General features: G+C 34.3%; 1 protein-coding gene and 1 long non-coding RNA gene across 2 annotated transcripts in view; one reads left to right on the top strand and one right to left on the bottom strand.

The window, feature by feature from the left end:
- Positions 1-18,853, top strand: part of LOC128222733 (carboxyl-terminal PDZ ligand of neuronal nitric oxide synthase protein-like) — a 58,032-nt gene that overhangs the window by 12,610 nt on the left and 26,569 nt on the right. The gene's annotated exons all lie outside the window — the stretch shown is intronic.
- Positions 6,394-7,399, bottom strand: LOC128222734 (uncharacterized). The gene is made up of 3 exons (XR_008259211.1): positions 7,338-7,399; positions 6,932-7,056; positions 6,394-6,492 (listed from the first exon to the last, which is right to left on the bottom strand). It is a non-coding gene; the product is annotated as an uncharacterized LOC128222734 (long non-coding RNA).

Below are 18,853 nucleotides of genomic sequence, written 5' to 3' on the forward strand. Positions count from 1 at the left end.
GGGAAAATAAAAACATGTCTTTAATTCCTTAACAAATGTGCTAGTTTTCATGGAGTAAAGCATCTGCCTTTGTAGCGGGAGTTGTTTGGTTCGATCCCCGGACTAGCCGCATACTTTTCTGAGCCTTTGCCAAAAGTTTGAAAGTAAATAAAAGCACCAAGTCGCATAATCAACCATATTCAACAGGAGTTCTCAGACAAACATATTAAGACCAAAACAAAGGCGTGTTTACAGATTATTCTGCAAATAGCCAATCATGATTAAACAGGTATGTAAGAATGATTTGGCTTCAAAATTCTATATTTTTGGCTATTTGAATATCATGGTCCAGACCTATCATTGTCGTAAAACCACAAAACACTGTTTTGTTAAAAGGCGTATTGATAAAGAAACATGATAATATTCACAGCCGCGTCGGGTAAATATATAAAGTAAACAAAATGTAACGCAATTTATTTCCTGATTTACACTTTCAGAAGAATGAAGTTACTCTTCCAATGAATTAAGAGATTGGTTTCTTCTGTATTTGATCTAAGGATACATTTTTCACACAAAATATCTTTTTGGGAGAAACAAAGTGATGTGATGGAATGACAGACTGATAACTTAAGTGCTGATAACAGGGAAGGATCCAAGAACAGATGTAAGAGAGGGTGATACTAAGGTTTGGAACCTCTTAACATTCGCTCCTCCCTCAGGACTGATATTTAAATAGTTTAAAGAGTTTGGCAGTGGGGTTTGGTTGTATTTCCTCTGAGAAAGGTTTAACAATTTCAATTCCAAAATGGTTCATTTTGAGCTTATTTCATTACCCTTTTCTCCGATATTGATATAAAAAGTAAGCTTGGACGACTTGCAACCCCGCCCTTAAAACTGCCAATAGATAGTGTAGCCTATAAAAGTTTAACTCCTATAACAGTAGGATAAACTCGGTCTTTTTAACGCTATGATAAAGTCTATAAATAATAAAGTCTATAAATAATAATTTATATTTTACCTCACATCAATGTGTCCCTTTTTCGTATCTATAAACTCGATGGGTCCGTTTATCACTGTATTTTGATAAAAATCCAGTTTTATGACGTCAGCGGTCCATTTCATATTTCTGGCCGGTCTGGACCTCGCCAAAAATGTTATATGGACCGCTGACGTCATACAACTGGTAAGTGCGACTTGCTATTTTCATAACGGCGAAAATATGTCGCGAGTAAACATTATTAGCTTTGTTAAATAAAACACATCTAAATCGCTTTAAAAATATTGAATGGTATTTTAAAATGTTCGGTATATAAGAATGATTTGGCTTTAAAATAACGTACCACTTCGGGGCATATGGCATTAAAAAGGACCGGCCAGTCAGCCCCCTAAGGTGAATAGACCTCGGCGCTGACTGGCCAGTCCTTGGCTGATATTCAATATAGTTCTTAATTGGATCTAAGAACGATATAGCTAATCGGATAACTTGTTATTAATAACTGACCAATAGAATAAATGAAAAAAGATGTATAACCACTAGATTGACTTTAGTTGAATATTGAATACACCTCCTTACAATGCCATATAACCCTCAGTGGTGTTTAATATTTCTTAAAGAGTAGTTATCACCCTTGTGTGTTTAAGAAGTGCAGATAAATCTGTTTAAGTATGAACTAACATCAAATGACTAGCTTAACAATGACCTATTTAGGACTGAGAATAAGGTCATCTATTATATTCGTCGTGAACGGATTTCTCAGCAACATGATTAACGACAATATCAAAGCGTCGGTTGAACGGTAATTGTTGCGTGACAATGCGTAATGAACAATCATTTGCCAAATTTGTTATCACAAAGGAACAAAACAGTTTTGGGACCGCTGAGCTGTAGAAATCGTGTATGACATTGAATAATACGTTCCATTTACGGAGAAGGGTTGGAAAATCGTTTCGAATATATATATGAAAATGACGTTGTAATAGCGGTGTATAATCCCTTCATTATCTACACAAAAAAATTGTATTTATTTTAAATAAAATAATTGCAATTTCTTGATGTATTTTTTTGTAAGTAGAACATTATATTAAATATATTAAAACTATTATTTTTATTATTATTATTATCATTACCCTCTACCCCGCCTCCCCCTCTCTACCCCTCCCCCCCCCCCCCTCACTCACTCACTCTCTCTCTCTCTTTCTCTCTATCTCTCTCTCTCCTTGTCATAATGATAGATGTATCATGTGAAAGACATGATACCGTAATATATGTTTTTGGCATGTGCCGTTGTGTGTCTATTTTAGCAACGTACGTCTTTGAATCGGGTACTTTTTAACAGCCACATAGTTACAGGTTTGACTACTTGGCTCCATTTTGTTATTATATATTTAACAAATATGGAAGGAATGCAGTAGTTTCATTTTTAATAATGCAGAAAAGAGTTTACTTTAGTCGCAATGATGGCTGAAATTTACGAATTTATAACTTTGCACTGAAATGAATAATATTTATTCTTTGGTATTTATCAAAGCACAGATTCGTGCAAAACGAATTACGTTTCTTTGGAAATGTGAACTTATGTTGAGAGCAACATTCCTTTACATGCAAGCACAGTTACAACATGCACAGATATGACATATTTGCCGAAAAAAATACGAAAAACTGTTGATAAAATCAACACGTTTATTTGTAAACATTGCCTCCTAAGCCACAATCTGTTCAATAACTTTTTTATCTTTAAAGTTATGATACCAAAATAAGTTGTTCGATCGAAGAATATGTTTTTGCCACATACTGGACGCATACATTTTCAAAATTTAAAGAAAAAGTCCACTTACCAAGCAAAAGTTGGTACCTGAATCGGTGTACTTTTCGTTCTAAATCCGCCATTTTGTTTGCCATGAAACGTTTTTTCTCACTTAATGATTGCATGAAACGAAATTACGCCCCCCCCCCCCTTGAATTTAAAGCATACCGTCGATATATCCTTCGCTTCTTAAATCAACTTAAAAAGAAGTCCGATTATTTTTTTAATTTTTAATATGAAACTGTTCCTTTTTATTTCTAGTTTGCTTTATTAAACTTAAATATTACTTTTTTAAGACCAGATCATGCTCTTTTATAATGCTAGGGTTAAAAGTTGTATTTCTTTGCTCACTAGATGTTGCGAAAATGGTGTAAACTCAATGACAATTTAACATCATGAAATCAGGCTATAAATAGTTAACAGTAATATTGTTATAATAAAAACACAATCTCAAACTTGCATAAGCTTCGATGCAATAAAAAGGTTTGTGTTTCTCAATACATTGAGCCTAATGAAAAGGACTGTTTATCATAATATATATCCTACGTTGTTCTTGAAACTATTTAATCGGATATACTTGAAATGTATGTAGCTAGATTTGTATTTAAGGTGTGTGGAGTCCGAAGGACTCCACGCTTACTTTGACCAAGCCCCGGGGTTCATATCCCCGATAATGACATCAACCCCGCAATTCATTACTTATATCTACACCAAATAGTTCATTATTTCATTCAATAATATTTAAAAAATGCTTCATTTCATTTAAGAAACCCTTTCAGTAATCCTTTCTTACCCATTCTGTAAATAGAACGACCCGACTGTAACCGGAAACATTTTTTTCAAATGACATCACAATAACGCGGGAAAAGATCAACCACTTGAAATCACTTTAAACGTCAAATTGAAACTTTTATGGCAACAATACATTTACAGTTTAATCAATTTACACTTTTTAAAATGTTGATTTAAATTTTACGGGACCTGCTGACACAAAACAAACAATAATAATATCAATAGTTTTAATGTATGTTGTTATGCGATGAATTGCGATCCGAACATATCCGAAGATGTTGCGTCCATCGATTGATAAACGCAATTGCCAAAAGACAGTTCATTTAAGGAATGGAAGTTATAGTCATAAAAATCGTATTGACATAATGTTTTGTCTGGTTCTTGGTCTAATAAATGCTTTAACTCAAAATAACTCACTGTCTGTTTGCGTTGTTTTTGTTCAGTGTTATTTGTTGAAATTGATGTTTGTTCTAGAGAGCCTTGCTTCCAAACAGTTTCGTTTCTCAGTTTACAGAAGCCTCCCATCTGGTCCAATCAAGCTATTTGCAAAATCCGTATGCCGTTCAGTCAAATATTTTGGCATATATTATCTATAAAAATTGAATTCCCTTCAAAATCCTGTTCTGCTTACTAAACGTAGATCTTAAGAGCAATAAATAGATATGTGTAATGTTTCAGTACTTGATATGAACTAAGGCGCTGCCTCTACGGGCTTGAAGTGTTATTGCCGGACTCTAAGTTTACCTAATAACTAAGTGAAACATACTAGGAGTAAAAGGGAAACGTTTTTTTTTTGTATATGTTAATAAAACTTTTTAAATAACAAGCAGTTCTGTTGCTGTTAGCAATTTATTTAGTGTATACGCAACAATCTTCAATAATAGTGTATACATTATATATAATGCATTACTTTATATTTTATATGAAGTTTAGAGTTATTCTTCTAAATTAACTTAAATAAAGCTATTATGCATTTGAGATCAAGTACACAAACGCATTTGAGGAATATGTTACAAACAGAAAATAAATAAAAAAAAAACAAGAGCTGTCACAGAGACAGCGCGCTCGACTATTCCACCGCTTTTCGGTGTATGGACTGAAAAGTTTTGGAGAAACATGCATTGATCACTGTTATATTAGATTTCAATGCAATACATGATGTGCTGAGATATTTACATTAATTGAATTGGAAAATATTGGGTGGTACGCAAACTTTAACATAAATTGTAGTTGAAAAAGGGGCATAATTTTGTCAAAATGCTTGATGGAGTTACCTTCTCCTGTGTATAGGTTGGGGTCATGATGGTGAACAAGCGTGCAAAGTTTCAAAGCCAGATGTCAATGAACTTTGAAAATATTTGAGGTGGTTCGCAAACTTATACGTAAATTCTAAGTAAATAAAGAGGCATAATTCTGTCAAAATGCTCGATACAGTGACCTCCTCCTGCGTACAGATTGGGAGCATGATGGTTAACAAGCGTGCGAAGTTTCAAAACAGTATGTCAATAGACTTTGAAAATAATTGAGGTGGTACGCAAACTTTAACATAAGTGGTTATGCTGATGCTGACACACGGGTGACTAGGATAGCTCTCCTTATTCATCGAATAGTCAAGCTAAAAATGATCATATATCAATAATGTTGCACTGAAGTATATTACAAACAGGGGTAATTATAATTTTAACTATAATTGAATGGGCAAAAATATATTTAAATATGATGGTAAAACATGGCAAAACATTTAATCAATTACTAATAATTACGATTGTATAAGAACAATATGTAGCCAAGCAACTCTGGAAAATTGTCTGCAAAATATCTCAGTGAGAATACAGAATATATTCTTATTTGTTTGTTACAAAAACATTCACCACACCCCCGCTAAAAAAAGTTGCAAAATGTTAATTATGAACAAATGTGTTGTTTAGATTTTAAGGGCAAATACAATTCTTCTTTAATTACAGAATTATCTTAACGATGCTTTAAAGGTGTAATTACAAACAAATGACTTCTAACCCTCACATAATGTTTAACCCACAGGGTGATCTAAAAAGAAATGATAAATTGCAATTACAATCAACATTCAACAGAGCTGAAAATATATTCTAAATTAGCACATATATAGAATATACAATAAAAGTAATCAAGTCAGTGATATTGTTGGAACACACCCAAATAAGAACCCAGTGAAAACCTGTCAGCTGAGCTCACTAAGCACTATTTCATATATTTTCTATATTTGTTGAGTGTACAAGCCAATAGAGGAAGACCAAATTTCAGTACCAAAACCATTTATATATGAAAACAATTGAAACAATTAAAATGATTATATTATATAAATTATACAGAATGACATCATGAGGCTATTCAACTATTCACATATGTTAATATGCACGAAATAAGGCTACAGTTATCTACTTTTAATTTATATAGATTTGAAAAAAACGCTTGCAATATGTACAGTGTCAAATTATGTTGATAAAATTCAGTATTCTCAAAAGCACAATCAATGTTTTCTGTACTGACAGCTGGATCTTCAATGTTTAACATATATTATCATTTCAACAACATACAGTGATCTTGGATTCATTGACAGTTAAAACACCATAACTACTATACATCGAACTGGTGTCTTCTTGAAAAAATCATGAATAAAAGAAACCGAACAAACCAGCAAAAACTGAAAGTATCTGGTTTTAAATGCTAAATATGGCACAAAATTAACAGAACAGAGTTTTGCAATTGTCTATACGTTGCTCAATTATTACATATTTGCTGTAAATGTCACATTTTGTTTTATTCACACAAACAAGTTTGACAAGGGTGACTAACATCTGCATTCTCTTAAAATATGGGATTCTGTGCTGCATCCAGTTTCAAATTGTTTGACCACTTCAGGCTGCTGGCACATCAGAATCTGCAAATAACATAAATGCAATGTTTTTAACAGAATAAAAGTACTAACTACTACTGTGAAGGTATACCAGTTAACAATCATTTGAAGCATACACACTTCTTTATGTAGTCATAAATTTGATATAGTCACATATGGTGATAATTAAAGAAGTCCAACTTCAACACAAATTATTTATTTATGAAACAACGTTTCGGCCATTCGGCCTTCATCAGGTTGTATGTATATAATGAACAGGAAATGACATCAACATCAAATGGCGTCAATGTTGATAACGTTGATATAGTCACAAAATGATAGTCATAGTGTAATTTGACGGATTCAAAGATCAAGACAAAATAGATGAAATATATTATGTTTGAATATTTTGCAATGATTAATAAACAACGCCAAGGTAATTGACTACAAAGAAGCATTTTGGAGGAGTCAGAAATGCACTTACTTAAAATCTCTTCTTACTTGAAGACATTTTCCATTCTCTGGAGGTGGTATGGAATTCCAGACAGAACTATCTTGAACAGGATTTTTTGTCCATAAAGGTCCTCTCGAGCTTCAGCAACCAGGTGGCTATAAAAAAAGAACCAATACATTTGTGCTTTTACAGAATGTTGAAATGTATTAAGAAGTATTGAGGGATAAGTCAAAAACCTGAAATTTATAAAAAGCAAACAAAATAGTTCATTAGAAAAGGATATAATCTCATGGCCGTGACCGGAAATAATTTACAACCAGCATGAAACAATGTTATTTAGGAATGAAACAAACAGAAAAGATAAACTTAAAAGATTCAAACCCGCTACTGTTTGGATACATTTTCATAAAGTGATTGTGAAATACTAATAATTTACCGCATGATGTCTAATCCAATTTGAGTTCGGCTGGCTGGTCTGTCATCATCCCCATCTCCAACTTGTTGCAAACAATAACAAATTAATATTACCCAGTAAGTTATTAAGGAATTTAAAAAATGTCCACTATACCTGGTAGATGTAATTACTAAAAATCTTATTTTCATAAGGACATTCACTAAAGGCTTTGAGTTGGGTTGGTGAAGCTGGCATTTATGCACCAGTCAATTGTAACCATCCCCCCAGGTCCGGGAAATAGCAGGGACTTTGACTTCTGGTCAAGCCAACCCCGGCTAAATCTCCGCCCTGTGGGGACGAACAAATGGTAAAATCCCTGCCAAATACCCCCGCACCCCAGGGACTCTTGGTAGGCCCATTCCCCGCTATATTTTGCACAAAGACAAAACCAACGCATTCATCCGGCACTGCGGGGCCACCTGAAAGGTAACTAGAGCTATCACTGAAGGTCATTAATATCCCCAAACGCCGCCCTGATATGAAATTGCAGTCAACTATTTGGAAAGCCAACCTATATATGACAACTTTATTTTATGAACAATTGTCATTGTAATTTGCTAAAATAGTGTAATGATTCATGTACACTAAACTCCTTCTCATTGTGCTGTACCATTGTATAAAGTTTTATTACATTTCATCCTGTAGATTTCAAGTTATGCTCCGGACAAGAAAAAAGTAACAAAGGGCAATAACTCTGTAATTGGCTCAAATAGAATTGCGGTTCCTATACACTGCACTTCCTCTCATAATGATCTATCACTGTATGAAGTTTTATAAAATTCCATTCAATAGTTTTCAAGTAATGCTCCGGACAAGAAAAAATAACAAAGGGCAGTAACTCTGTAATTAGCTGAAATAGAATTGAGGTTCCTATACACTACACTTCCTCTTGTCATGATCTATCATTGTATGAAGCTTTATTAAATTCCATCCAATACTTTTCAAGTTATGCTAGGGACAAGAAAAAAGTATTAAAGGCCATAACTCTGTAATTAGCCAAAATAGAGTTATGGTTCTTGGGCACTGCACTTCCTCTCATTGTGCTTTACCATTGTATGAAGTTTCAATAAATTCCATGTAGTAGTTTGCAAGTTAATGTCTGGAGAAAAAAATTGACAGCAAAAAAACAAATAAAGGGCAATAACTCAGTAATTAGCCAAGATAGAGTTATGGTTCTTGAACACTGCACTTCCCCTCATTGTGCTTTACCATTGTATGAAGTTCCAATGAATTCCATCCAGTACTTTTCAAGTTATACTCCAGACCAAAAAAGTAACAAAGGGCAATAACTCAGTATTAAGCAATAATAGAGTTATGGTTATTGTACACGGCACTTCCTCTCATTATGCTCTACCATTATATGAAGTTTAATCCAATTCCATCCAGTAGTTTTTAGGTTTTGCTCCGGACAAAGTTGCAACGGACCGACCAACAAACCGACCGACCACAGGGAATAAATATTATTAAAAGTTAGAAAAACAACAACATCATGATAGTATTTAACAGTTTTTTCCATTGATTTTTTAATTGAATTGTCCCTGACATGAGGAAATAGTAACTAGAATATTTTTACTTCTTATAATTGATACTTATTGTTCTGGGTGGTGAAAGTTATATTAACAGATTTCCTAAACAAAGATGAAGTTTACAGATGCAACCTCACATTTGACAGTTAAGACATTATTTAGTTTTTGTATTAGATGAAAGAATCAGCTTATTTTTGTATCATTACAAAGACAGATCTCAAGTGTATGAAAATGTCCATTGAATTACATTTTTCCTAAAATATTATTAAGTAACAGGGCTTTTTCTGCCCAATTTGGGAAAAAGACCCTAGACATTTGGATAATTTTGCGTCGTGAAAATGCTGAAATTGGGAAAATTAACTGTTAAAAAAAAGCTGTCTAGTCTCCTGGGAATTAGGAAATGATTTTATATTAGTTTAAATCCCTTAAATAGAACCAAAATGGCTGAAATATCAATCCTTGGGTGTAAATATCTATTGCAATTAATCAGGACAGATAATATTTCATACAGATATATCTGAATGTGATGAAAATCAATGATTTCCGAGTACAATTATCAAAAAAACTTTACATCACAAAATTTATTAGGATATTGAAAATGAACCAGTACATTTTAAAAGACTTTCTAAAAAAAAATTCTGAAGATTTGGAAAAACATTTTATATTTTGCTTTGGGGATGGGTCAGAAAGTCGAACCCGTGGGTACTATAGAAAAAGCCCTGAGTCAGTACTACGCTTTTAGCCATGAAATATATTTTTTTATACTAAATAAATTCCAATGAAACTGTCCAATATGTATCTAAAACTCACATTCGGCAGCTAGATGGTTTATGAAAGGGCGTGGTTACAATTGACTGGTGCATAATTTAAAGGAAATATAAAAATCTGCAATCAGATCTTTTATCAGCAATCTTTTATCATTGGTTTGCAGATATCTACGCAAAAATTTGCTCTTTCCAAGGCAAAATAATAAAATAAAATGTAAAAACGGTAAATCTGTGAGAGTGCAGCTTTAAATTCAATCACTGAGAAATGAAAATACATGACATGAATAGGATCATAGCTCCACCTACTAAATTGTCATTATTTATTGTCAGAATTTGAATTTATCCATTGAAGTACAATTGGGACAGAAAAATGTATGACAATTGCAGGGCTGGAACCCGGGACCCCTTTGCTAACAGGAGTTCTTCACCAACTGAGCTACTGAGATGCATTCACATTTTCTGACAATCTAAATAAAGAGGATGGTACCATGCCATAACCTATGTGCGATAACTTAAAAAAAGAATTAATAGTGAATTTGTTTGGCCTAGTGTAAAATCCTGATGTACATGAATTCCACTGAGTGAGAATCAAAAGCTATATTTTAAGAGTAACGAACTGAAATATATTGCGATCTATCACAAACATAACAATTTAATTTTAGACCCTAAAAGAGTATAAAATGGCATTCAATTATAATTATTGAAGTAGGGCAACAAATTATAATTTGTATACAAAGGTTACATTATTTTGGTAATGAAGTTGTTCAAATTGTTTCCCAGCCCTCTTAGCACTGGCATTCAATATTTATTTGAGAGCTGGCTGAAATTTCAAACAGTAAAAAAATATCAATATGTTTGAAACAGTGAAAGATTGTTTTTCTATTGTTTATAAATGTCTATAAATCACCACAAAGCATATTTAATAAAAACGTTTTGAATTTTGCTATGCCTATGCTTTACTATATTAGAGCTGGCATTGTAAATGTCTTGTTAATTTTACATGAACAAGATCGCTTTTTAAGTAATTCATATAGATTGTGTTTGAAGAAAAAATTGGGAAGAAAATATTTCTCGACCATATTCTATCTAAAGCCGAAACAGCAGTTAGGAAGAGTAAATTGCACACTGCACGAAGAAAAATCACTAATCTACAAGCATGTTAAAAACTTCTGAAAAATATTGCGAAAACCGCCGCTGTTTTTGTGCTGAACTGATGACCCGCATTTTCTAATTATATGCAGAAGAAAAAAGGTATTATAAACATTGCTTGTCGTGAGGGGAAACTCCTCCCGAACCCACCCCATTTAAATAATTAATTACTTAAATGTCATTTTTTACTTTGCAGGAAAGAGTTTGTCTAAAACTGTCTTGCATGCTTATACATGCCATCAGCTGAATAGTTTTAAAATAGGTTAACTTAAAGAAATTCTGTGCGGAAATATGTGCCAGTTTAAGCGAGACATGTCAATACATTTACATCTCGCCTAAAGGTATCCTTCTGAAAACCTTGGTAAAAAATCACCAGTAAGACGCTGTAGCTATAGTGTTATCATGTAATTCTGCCAAAAAGAAACGCTGCCTTTTATGCTGAAATCTCCCCCCGGTTCATAATCTATAATACTCACATTATTAAGCTTGTTGAAACCAGGTCAAACATGCCAAATTTGATGGTTGTCGGGAGGGGATACCCCTCCCGAACCCTCCCCTGAAAAACAAATTATGAATTACTAAACATTTGATTTCATTATTTGTGCTGAAGTGGTTTTCTGTAATTTCATTCATACATCTTTATCGCTTAAAGTATTTGCGAGTCATCTGCCCCACTCTGCCATGACAAAAATATTAATTTTTATTTTATCATCTGTGAGACAGCCCCTTTAATGGGCGACCGAGTCTAGCCTGTGTGACCAGCTGCCCGTTTAACTCAGTTGGCAAGAGCGCCGTGCTAGTGTTCCTGCGGCCGTGAGTCTAAGCCCCACACCAGGCACACTTTTCTTCTCAGGTTTACCATAATCATGCACAACGATTTTCTATTCAAAAAGCATAAATTTACGCTTTCCCGGAAATGTCGTAAAGCAAAAATAATATGTTTGAGAGTCAAATTTATCGGGACTTCCCAATCAGCAATGTCTTGTGGATTTGTGATTGCAGCTATTTTTAAAAAGATTTATGCATTTTTGTAACCCGGAAATGAATTTCAACCGCGAAAATTCATTATTTTTCAGAATAACATTCTTATTTGACAAAATATTATCAGGATCTCTCAAGACATTGTTGGATAAGTATTCTGTGGCATTTTGACATAATGACGAAGTACTTGTCTTATGTCGACAGACTTTTTCGTAATAATGTGAATGCTTTTTGATCCATAATCTGTTAAAATCTTTTTTTGTAAAATTTGTCCAACTCCTAAATAACCCCAAACATGTCGCCAAGAATAAATGTTTCAACCCCAAAAAAGATCGTTTCCCAAATCTAAATAAAACAAGCATTTTCAACGTTTTAGTTTTTGACCTTCCCCACCCACTTTGGAATTGATGTGGATACCGTTTGCATCACTTTAGCTTGTTCATTACGTAAAAACCAACGTTATGTCATTATGGTGTCCAAACAGCAACGTATGAACGATTGAATTTACAATAACACGTATAACTCTTAGTTCAACTCACCGTGAAAACAACGTTAAATCCGTGTTATTGCATCATGATATTGATATATGCAAATCATTGTTTACATCAACTGTCGTGAAATGCGCATAAATACATTTATCTTAATTATTTAGATATCCGGTTTAGACGGTATTTTTTAAGATGTGGGGTAAAAAACAATTGTTATGACAATCCCTGTTCGTTTTGTATTATTATTGCAAAGTTATGAAATATTATTTCCGGTCAAAAGAAGTACTCTTTAGACGTGCATCCATTATATGTGTTCTCCACTCCTTTTATGGAAGTGCCGAAGGTGGATTGTACATGTACCTCGGGTATTTCCGTATTGATTTTAATTGGTTAACGGAGGTCAAACCCCGCCCTAAACATGTACAATTTGCTTGCCGGCATGCACGCGCTTTATATGAACAATGTATGACGAGCTTTTCTGGTTCTCATTTTCACGGTTCAGTGGTGCCCAAATTTTTTAATGCCTATCACTCCAGCAAAAAAGAAGTAGTCCCTTGCATACACTTACAAACCGTAAGAGGGCTTGTACAGACAAACGCATCGCGTTTGTTTTCAAGCATGTAATATATTGCGTAACCGATACAAAAGCATCTGCATGTATAAAAAAGTGTCTGAAAATTGTTAAACTAATATGATATTTAAAAAATCATAGCTTTAGCATTGTTTGCCTAAATCTATGCTACAATGCCTTCCATTTATGTGTCTATACGGAACACACTGATAAATGCATTAATATAACCGAAATATCTAAACGCTACATTTTTACGACCATTTCCTTATACAAGTTTGCAAGAGAAAACAATTTATATTAACGGGAGAATTTATTCGTCTGGGTTTGACACCGGCCCAGCATGTGTTCTATCGGACGTATAGAAGAAACAATATTCAGGGTCATAGAATTTATATGGCCTATGTTCTCACAGGATATTCTGTATTGCTATTCGAATGTGTGATATCTAGCATATTGTGTAGGAAAACTGTGATGGAAGTATTACACAAGCGTGATCCGAAAATAAAAGGTAATTATAATTTTTATGTTCAGTAGGTATGCTTCTGTAAATACAGAAGGGTAGGACTTCGTGATTTACTAAGGCAGCCAATATTGACATCGATTTTAACTGCATTTCATTGAATTTGAAATCACGGAAGGAAGTTATCCAAATTATGGATAAACGTATGCGTATCTTAAACAGAATTCTAAGCAAAAGGCGCCATCGATTTACGATCTCACATGTTTGCTAGAGATTGTGGCGCATGAAATGGCAAAATAAACAATCGTTTGCCAATTCAGATATGAATATCTATAGCGACGTGTATGTACATCATTGTATAAAGTCTATGCAAAGCTCATTCCTAGACACTGTAACACATACAGCTTAAGATAACCTATATGCGGGAATATGTCACGTGAACATGATTTATATGTTTTATATGTCCTGTTCAATTTGGTTATAGCTTGGAGTAATGCGTCCAATGCCTTTTAGCACAATACATTTTAACTGTTCATAGAGGGAGGTTGATTATAATAAGTATCTTCCATGGCCGTTCGTGTAAGATAGGTTCACCTCAACCTGAGCGTAGAGTGTTTTGCGGAAACGAGGTTTACCGAATCATCATCAAAACATCATTATCATCATCATTATCGTCGTTTTAGCAGAAGCACTCATTCAATACTGTTCAAAATTCAACAGTCAGTAAGTACTAACTAAAACACTTTATTTCAAGGGAGACAAATAGGGAACAGTGTGTCAAAATGTTTTCAAACCGTGCAAGAGTCAAACATGCAATATTTTGTATTGCCCTAAAAAAACATCGTTTTCTAATCAAGGAAAACATTTGGTAAAAGTAATGGTTCTTTAACCAAAGTAATACAGCTGAACTCGGATATATAACGCGCTCAACATTTAAACATGCAATAGCGGTACGAGCATGTCTTCTGTTCGCATATATTTCACCGTGTCACGAGGAGTATACGATACGCATGTCACGCATTAAGCGCACACGTCCTACTAGTATATTATTATAACAGCTTAACGAAGGTCAAGTTTAAGGACGCCAGTACATCAAGGTCAAAAATACATTTTAAACTTACACGACAATGACTAACCTATTATTGGTCCAATACTGAACATGGCAAGGCGGTTTTTCTCAACATGTATTGATTCATGTGTGGTATGCCTGTGTTGTTTGTATATCGTGTGTATCTTGTTTAGTGTATATTACGAGACTTTAAACAAAGATAACTATTTCCTCACCATTTTAAATGAAACATAGCGCAGTCTACGCCGCTTACGGAGCCCTGCCTTCGGTCTTTTACCAGCGTTTGATTGAGAGTTTAGTTCCTTAAACACTTCGACAAACCTTTTCACAAAACGGCCTTCTGACGGAGCATTGTCAAAATATCATTTTGGACACTGATTTGTCGAAGTGTTTGATCACCTTATCAAACTCCGGAAATAAAACGAAGACGGGGCTCCTAGAGCAGCATAGACTGCCCTTCGTTTATTTTTGAATGGGGTAGTAAACGAAAAGTTATCTTTGTTGTTAGTCTTCATTTCAAGCAAATTATTGCCTTCCGACGTAGCACATATGACGTAATTTATCACGTGGTATACACATACTGTATATAATGCTGTAGCCTTTTACCATTTAAACAATGTCCGTGTTTGGCAATTTGCTCGTGTTGTTTCCATTGAACTATAAATCGATGTCAAACATCAAATGTGTATAATAAAAAAAAGCTTGAATAAGAAACATATATGGACAAGCTAATATTTTCATGATCTCAAAAAGTTCTGCCAATAGTATTAAGTAACAATGCGTGCCGATAGGACCTTACCACATCAGGTCTACAACAAGGTATTCAATGTTGGCAAATAACGGGGTATCTTTGCCAATAGAAATTCACATTAAATACGATTTACATGTGAATTGCAAATACTTGTAAATATGTAGACAGAAACATGTTAAAATACATATACAGCCGTTGCATTTGTAACAACAATTCTCGTACATCATTTCTATAGAGGGATTTTGCCTAGATATTGCTCTTTCGCATTGCATGCCAATGACAAACGACTCTGTTGTTGAACCTCGAGACAACGGACGCTTTGTATCAATTTCTCAAGGAAGCATATTCATAGAATCTGCCGGTGCATTCCAAATGAATTGTTCATTTGCTGCACAGCATTTTGTCGGTAAAAACCTCTGCAATGTCTTTATCATGACAAATCGCTTTTTTGCTATAAGACAGAGAAGATAGAGAGAGATAACGATAGACCAGCATGGCGCTTAGCTGCTTCTTCAACATATTTTGTATGATGAATGTAGTTAAATCAATTATGATTGCATACCTTTATAACCATAAAACATTTACTAGTATTTTTAAGGAAATGCCGTGCCGATAGTTACGAAAACAGTTAAATAGTTCCAGGTCAAAACTGAAAACTACTGTAGTAATTAGTTTATGACTTGTTTAACTCATTTACTATTTAATAGACCAGCATAGTACGCAATCATTTACGTTTCAACTCTGTTGGAATCAAATTTTCTTATGAACATAACTGTTAAGTCAATAATTAACTGAACATTGTTTCTTATCTGAGATACTACTGTAAAATTGTATTGAACTGGGTTTGCAAAATTAAATATCTTATTCACTCTGGTCAAACTCATTTCGATGAAAAATACCACGAATTACAAAAACAAATAATCAAAATATAAGATATGAATAATTTCCTTTCCCTTTTAATGAAATACAATATTTAAATAGTGTACTCAGATTAGTTGGTAGTTAAGAGTGTAAAAGAAACCAAGATCAGATCTATGTATTTAGCAAATTAAAACGATTACTCTCACGGTACTAACGCGCACATTTCGTGGAAAACTTTGGGAATTATCCAGGCCACGTAACAGTTTATAAATCACGTGACTGTATGCTTGGGTTCCAAAGCTTAATCCCTGGACTTGACGCATGCGTTGTCCAGCCTGTGACAATTGTCCGCTAACATGGGGCAATGGCTAGTGTCCAGTGTATGAGTAGGACTACGAGTTGTGGTGAATCCAGAGACCCAAAATAGTGATATATGGTCCGGTCTGGAAGTTCGAGATTAATTCCCAATCCAGAATCGTTCATGGCACGGTCCTGTCTCGCATAGGTCAAAACGTATGTAAGTTATCAGGGCCGGACTCAGTTGGCATAGTACTGACTTGTTATCGAGGAGCCGCATACTTTCCCTCCGTCCGGCTAGCGCTGTGTTGAACGCACTTGCTCCTCACCTAGGCGATCCGGGTTCGATTCCAGGCATAGGCGCATGTGAGTTTGGTATGTGGTCACCAAGTCGGACTAGTGAGTTTCCTCCGAGTTCTCCAGTTTCCCCCACAACACAAGACTAAACTATTACCGACGAGATTGATTAATACAATGTTGTTATAACTTTTTTCTTAATCATTGTCGACTTAACTTTTCCTTCTGAGCCTGTGATAAACGTCTATAAATAAATAATAGCATAAGGTTGCATTATCCAATGTTATCAATTGAAGGCCTTGGACAATCAAAATTTTACAAACACAAAGCAGTGGCTTCAGAGCAGTTTAAAATCGGTAAATCGTTCTGAAATCTATATAATGAGAGATTTGTTTCCATATCCTAGTTTTATTTTTATCAATATTTGGCACATCCAAATGGTATGGCCTAAACAAAAAAAGGTTACCCGACCGACTCAATTTATTTGCCACCGACCCAAAAAAATTATTGCAAAAAATCACTTGACAAAAAAATCCGGTATCCGAAAAAAATTGTCCGAAATTTATGCCATTTGCTAAATTTCACAACTAGATATTTTTTCAGCACCGACCGGTGCATTAGTTCTTTTTTCCTGACAACAAAATGCCCCTTGAGTAGACCGGAATGGCTACGAAATTTACATGCCTGATTGCAGTAAATGTATACCCTTGCACTCATTGTGCATTGGGATTCAAACAAATAAAGTGTGTATAACAAGCACAACCTATAAAATACCTTTTCGATGAGTGACATGGCGGAAAAGAAGATGTTGAAGTTGCAGCCAAGGTGTCAATGAAAAAAAAAAAAAAAAAAAAAAAAAACCTTTCCTACCGACCCAATATTTTTTGAGCATGTAACCAGAAACAAACCTTTTTTTAGGCCTATCTGTAAACAAGCACAAAATTTATCAGAAAAATCATGATCCAGGTCTACGGTTTATGTGAAGTCGCAACAAAACTGTTCCATTGAAATACGTAATGATGAAGTAACTTGATTTTAATCATTCCTTCTGCAAAAGCAATATTCACAGGCGCGTTGGGTAAATATATCGAGTAAACAAAAAATCAAGCAATTCATTTCCTGAAGACGCTTGCAGACAAATAAAATCAGAAATTGGTTTCTTCTTTATAATGTACCTTTCACAACGAAATGATTCATACCATACACAATTCAAACACATACTTATTACCATGGCAAACGAGGTCAAGTGTATCTTTTACATACATTTCTAAGGTGAGGATAAGCCCTCGATTGAAATCACAATTTAGTTATGGTAAACTGATTTTAACATGGGAATACATTTTGGATTTGCTAATTGAGAATATTTCTCACCATTCAATGTGTAAGTTTTTTTCCGTGTAAGAAACACAATCGTTCAAGTATAAACTAAACAAAAATGAATAGCTTGAAATAAAGTGACAGTTATAACACGTTTTCAACACCATGGTTTACGAAAATGTCCAAGCATCGGTTTACGGTAATTGGTGCATGACAATTCGCAATAAACAATCGTTTGTCAAAATCAGTAATTCCTATTGTGACTCTTAGGAACACCAGCACACTTCTAGGACCGCTGTACAATAAACATCAGCATGTATGAGATTGAATCGCTTGACAAATAAGAAACCGATAAGGTTTCGAAAATAAAGATTATGTTGTCATTGCGATTCATAGGCTCTGAATCATATACACATAAACTAATATGATTGGAGGTACTTTAGATTGTATTGTAAGTCGTACCACATACTACGGAAACAATTGCTTAATCATATATTTAAGAAATGTTTCTCAATTAAGCATTTGACACAAAAAACATGGATATGTTTCTTTTATTTTCCACTGTTTTATCACATAAACAGTAATGCATTTTTCAACTTCAGTGAGTAATTCTATGTTAAAGAATTACAGTTTCTGTGTGGTATTGAGATGCATTGTAATAAAGATAACTTGCTCAGTGCGTTATTGTACCCGCATGCTGACATATGCTAATTACGGGCATTGTAACTACGTTATCTTACCCGCATGCTGACACATGCTAATTACGGGCATTGTAACTAGGTTTACCTTCCCTAATGCTGACATATGCTAATTACGGACATTGTTACTACGTTTACTTACCATCATGCTGACATATGCTAATTACGGGCATTGTAACTACGTTATCTAACCCGAATGCTGACACATGCTAATTACGGGCATTGTAACTAGGTTAACTTTCCCTCATGCTGACATATGCTAATTA

Source organism: Mya arenaria, chromosome 17 (assembly GCF_026914265.1).
Source record: "Mya arenaria isolate MELC-2E11 chromosome 17, ASM2691426v1".
In the NCBI taxonomy this organism is placed as follows: domain Eukaryota; kingdom Metazoa; phylum Mollusca; class Bivalvia; order Myida; family Myidae; genus Mya; species Mya arenaria.